Source organism: Aphis gossypii, chromosome 1 (genome assembly GCF_020184175.1).
Source record: "Aphis gossypii isolate Hap1 chromosome 1, ASM2018417v2, whole genome shotgun sequence".
Classification (NCBI taxonomy): Eukaryota; Metazoa; Arthropoda; class Insecta; order Hemiptera; family Aphididae; genus Aphis; species Aphis gossypii.
The window spans coordinates 35,046,080-35,051,798 of record NC_065530.1 but is presented as its reverse complement, the minus strand read 5'-3'; the positions used below and the strand labels follow the sequence as shown (position 1 = coordinate 35,051,798).

Genomic DNA, 5,719 nt, shown 5'->3' with positions numbered 1-5,719 from the left:
AGGTAGGTATGATGAAGGTTGATTCATTAAATGAAAACTGGGGTTGGGCATGCTTGGTAAATCTAAAATCATTCTGTGTAATATATTATGTACATAATTTCAGGATTTGTTCTTGGTGATCATCTCAACTCGTATAAAAAAGTGTAAAACTCGTGTAAAAAAGTTTTTCTTTCGTTATAATTGAGTGAACGGGTCCGGTTTTTTTTCCAAAATATAGGTTTGTTACCATTTTCCTCCAAACTTTTTTTTGTACTAAAATATTATCCCTTTTTCTTTAAATTAAGCACTAGTGTTGTGGACCATGTTATTAAGTGAACAGCATCAGTCGATAACATCGTAACGTTATATATAAGATTGATTAAGTCTAATTCATAGTATATTACGTAGGTACAATAAGACGTGTACAACGTACATACCAGTATAATATAGGTGCATAAATTATATTATGTATTAGTAAAGGCGCGTGAAGTTATATCATCATTTATTTTACGATGGTCTTATGCCCTATGGTTACATACAGACTTGTGTGAAATATACATACGAATGCTCGAAATCTGGAGTATTTCACTACACTTTTAGTAGAGAACTGTTCGTCGATTAATGACTATCGCGTATCCCGGTATTCGTATTGATTGTTTTTATGGTTAGGTATTGTATTTTTCTCAAGTTTGAATTTTTAATATGTCTGATAAAGCGATATTTGTGGAAAGTTCCCTTAGAAAACCTTTGATAACTCGCAAAAATCAAATATATATTTTTTTTATCATAAAAGCCAAAATCAGAAGATGGATTATTAGGTACGTTGGCGACGTGCCGACGTTGTATAATTACTAAATACTTGCCAAGCTTGCAGTAGGTAATTTATCTACACAAACATAAGTGTGCGCAGACTTTTTTCGCAGGGGATGCCTATATATTTAAAAATAACTAAATTTTTAGTATCTCCCTTCAAAAAAACATAAATCGGATTTTTTTTTTTAAAAAAACGTATTACATAACTACAAAGTTCTCAGAATAATAGTAAATATATATAGTATATAAGTAATATATTAAGTTAAAATATAATTTAAACTGCATTTTATTACTAATATATTAATATGAATTTAATTTAGTTAATACTTTTTTATAATTCTAATCTTCTGTCAAAAGGACGCAAACGTTTAAACTCATCAATTACATCTTCATAATTTGTCTGTGATGCTAGTTCTTGTTCTATACAAATATCAGCATCATTGCATCCAATCTTTCTTGCAACACGCGGCTTCTTAATTTTGTTTTTACTAAACTTAGTTTGGAAAAAGCTCTTTCACTAGAACAACTTGTAACAGGAATGGTAGGAAAAAGTTTCAATGCTTTATTTACATTAACAAAATTTTTACTATTTGATAATTTTTCTAACCACCGATGAATTGTTTTGTTTGATGGTTCTGCTACAAAATCGGGCAAAGAACGTAGAAGTCTTAATTCATCTAATTCGTCACTATTAAGTACAAACTTCCGTGAAAGTAATTTTATGTCAAGTTCTTCAGTTTTTAGTTTTATTAAACGACCAATTGCACTAATTAAATTTAATGTTTTCTGATTAAATCGATTTTCAACACCGTTATACAAATCATCTAACAAATCTTCTAAATAAAATTTAATAAAATATGTAGTCTGAATTGTCAAAATTTCTTAACTGATTTTTGTTCATAAAAACGTTTATAAACTCCTAACTAAAAAGTAAAAAACAAAAAACAAGCTGGCTCCGCGGGCTCGCAGGGGATGCCATGGCATATCCGGCATCCCCCCTGCGCACGCCTATTTACACAAATACCCAAAACTAACAAAAAGTTGCTACTGAATTACATGATTATTTTTAAAAATTTTTATTTGTATGTAACATATTAACATTATTTTTATTCTTAATTCCTTATTAGAGGAATATGGAAAGTGGAGCAGAACAGTATGTATCTCATTTTTGGAGAAAAATGTCTTCGGTCAACCGAGTAGGTACCTACGTCAATCTATAATATATATAATTTGTCAAAAAAGTAAAACAGTATAAGATTATATAGTACACAATTTAGATATATTATACCTATTGATATTGCATTTTATATATTATGGTTAGTTATGATGAACTGATGACTAACAGATTTTTTAAAATATCTGCTAATATTTTTATTTTCATACATATTTACCTTCCCTATTTTACGGGTTGGTATTAATTGTGTGTATAAATAATATAATATGTAAGGGCAACTATGGTACATTGATTGAGGGTAATTGATACATTTTTAAAACACCGAAAACAGCCGTTGAGGGCGATTGGTTAACACCCTCTACGTTGTTTAGATATCACTATTAAGTATAGGTAATTTATCAGTACGTAATTTGTCGTTTCGATTATCTACATTATCGGACAGCCGTGTATGACAATTTAATTCTTCCAATTAAATGTTGTTGAACATTAAATCTGTACTATGGAGCTCCTAAAATATCCAATTTTTCGTACCATGCACTTAGTCCCAAATCAGGTAAATCTAATAAATAATAGTGATAACACAAAATATTGTTAAGACTTTAAAACACACTTTTAAGTTTCTTACCACTCGTTCCACTTATTGTGCATTCGTACTACACACAATTTTAGAGGCTGACTATTGGTATGTATTATAGGTATTACGTACTACAATCATTAATTATTTTTTAAGATGTAGATATATATAAGTACATAACCTGCAATCTGCATATATTCTAAAATTGTTACCGGCCGCGGTAGATACCTATTAGTAAATCAGATAAACGGGAGCGAAAGTGACATTTTAATGGTTGGGAGAGGGGGAAATGACGATTCGGTTGAAAGACCATAAATGTCTCAAAATTATCCGAGTGCAAGCCTCTCCTTAGTTCCCCAAGTCGCATGAAAATGTATAGTTATATACGTCGTTCTTAGTGTGGATAATGATCCGCGTTAACTGTTATTTGTGAATTTCTAATAAATTTCTCAATGCACCTAGTTATTCGTAATTACGTTTATTACCTACCTATAAAAGAATTTTGGTTGGAGGAGTGATTATTATTAACAAACGATATTACACTTAGGTAATTTAAAGTTAATATATCGAAATAGTTTACGAAAAAATAGTAAACATTTTTAGTTAAATTATAAAAAGAAAAAAATAGTTCGCAAATTATTTGTATAATTATTAACTCGTGTTTTTTTCAATTAAAAAAATGATGTAAGCTCGTGTATTAAAAATAATAAAAATAGGTAGGTATACACATAACGCAATGGTTGAAATGATTCATACATACCTGCAGATAAACACAAGTATCTTAATTATAATAATTATATCATTTCTGTACAATGTATACAAAGCAAAAGTAATTTTTTCTCCAATTTTGGGTAAACATGGATGTATTAGATACGAAATAAAGGGGCGACTATATTAGGTATACTATATTATTATTACTTAAAATAATCGAATACAGTTGTAATTTAAGTGTAACGATATATTAATAATCGTAAACTTCCCTAGGTACTTTTAACAATCAATAATTTTTAAGTGAAGTATTCAATGTTTACTAAAAAAAAAAAATCGATTGAGATCAAATGTGAAAGTTTATGAATAATGTTTAATTAATTGATTAAAGTGTAATGGTGCTTAAAACAATACACATCGTGGTATTATTAAACGTTTCAGATAGATAGTTAGAAAGTAAAAAGAGGCTTATATTTTTCGTAATATAAAAATAACTTAAAAAGAAGATATTCTTTGAACTTATAGATTAGGTACCTGTATGTAAACGTATTGTTCAATCTGCTTTGGATGGAGAACCTTTAAGGCTAACATTTTTTTAGTTGTATAATTTAAAAATAATTATTAATTGGTTTAAAAACGTTGTTTTTTTTTTTTTAGTTAAATTATTTTTCTTATAATTTAAATCTTCCAGTATTAAATTCTAAGCGGAGAGAGATGCGAGGAGTATTTTGTTTTCGTTATTACAATGTGTTTTTAGTTAGTTTTAACAGTAACTGATAATTTATAAATAGTAATTATAATAGGTTCCTATATGATAATTGTTACTTTTCTTTTTGAATTAAGAGTACTGAAGTTCCGCGAACCATGACTTCTAATTATAGATAGACTTGGTTTATCTATGATTCCTAAATTTTTTATCCATTAAATTTATATATTGCAATTGGTTTTAATTGTGCTCTCATTAGATTTTTTCTTAAAACTTGAACCAGTGAATAGTTAGTTTTCAATACTGAATTTTTTGAATATTAAATATACCTATAAAATTTTTATGTGTTGGAGATTTTATTCCAATTTAGTTCTTAGTTAATATGAGAGTCAACACTTTTAGCATGTTTAAATTGCATAAGTGTACTTCCACATTATTATAGGTACGAGTATGTATATCGTATACTTTACTAACACGGAATAATGGCTTTACATTTATATTAATCATAATAATGACAATATATAGTATTGTATGTATATAAATATTTAATATACATAATTTACAAAGACTTGTTGAAATATAGTAATAGTACCTATGTTTGTTGTAAAAGCATAGGCATAACTAGACTAATATTTTTAAGGTCACGCAAAAAGTGAAGAACTCACAGATACTGCTGAGGAAATAATAAAACGTATACTTATTTTTCTAAATGTATTTACATTATGTATACAAAATACAAAATATTTTAATTAATGACAATATTCATTCTAAAATAATCAAATTTAAATAATTTTTTTTTTTTGTGAGAGTTGAGGACACAAATTCCCCCGTGCACTTCCTAGTTGCTTCAATGTATGTATATTGTATAGGTATCATACAGTTTCTAGGGTCTACACAGGAAATCAGATTTCTATCGATAAAATTAATAATAATTATATAACACGCATCATATCTCGCGATCGAGATAAATAATAATATATGTGAGTGCTGCGGCGAGTCCTTTTACACGAGCTGTTTCTGCGGATGTTCGTTATAGTTCATGCAGTCAACTGAAATTTTACTTATGTTACGCGTATTTTAACGTAAACGCCAAACGAGACTCTAACACGATGCTATAATATTATTATCTCTATATGTATATAATATGATATATGTGTACGTGTCTATTGTAAGTAATTTTCTTTATGTACACGAAATCCGGACAAAAAGTGATGCGGACTTGTCGTCGTCATACGTATATTATAATATAATATAGATATATACATCGCAGTGTATTGTGTCGAAGGCAACGGCACATTACATAAACATAAAAAAAAATTTATGTATATATATAATAATCATTCGTGTAAAATAGCAATACTCTCCCTTTCTAACGCGTTAGACTTATACAAATCGGTATTATCACTATGTGATTTTCGTGTTAGCATGATTCGGGAGAATTCGAAGGCAAAGAGGAAATGGAGTAATAACAACGTGTATGAAATCAACGTGTTGTTTATCCGCGCAAACAATAATAAGAATAATGACGGAAAAAAAAACCAACAACAACAATATATGGTTTGCCACGGACGTATAATCCTATTAAATGTAATATACGTATTATATATATTATATTATATATAGATAATATACGTCATGGTAGATGGTTTTGCGAGTCATCCGTATATATGGATATTTATATGTGTCGATTTCGTTAAAATCAATTCGTGAACGTCGTCGTATAATCGGTGCGGGACTCCACTGGTACATCGAAAATATTGTACGT

The 5,719-nt window shown here is 28.6% G+C and overlaps 1 pseudogene; it reads right to left on the bottom strand.

The window, feature by feature from the left end:
• Nucleotides 1–1,123: 1,123 nt before the first annotated feature.
• LOC114126983 (uncharacterized) lies at nt 1,124–5,381 on the bottom strand (annotated as a pseudogene).
• Nucleotides 5,382–5,719: the final 338 nt, after the last annotated feature.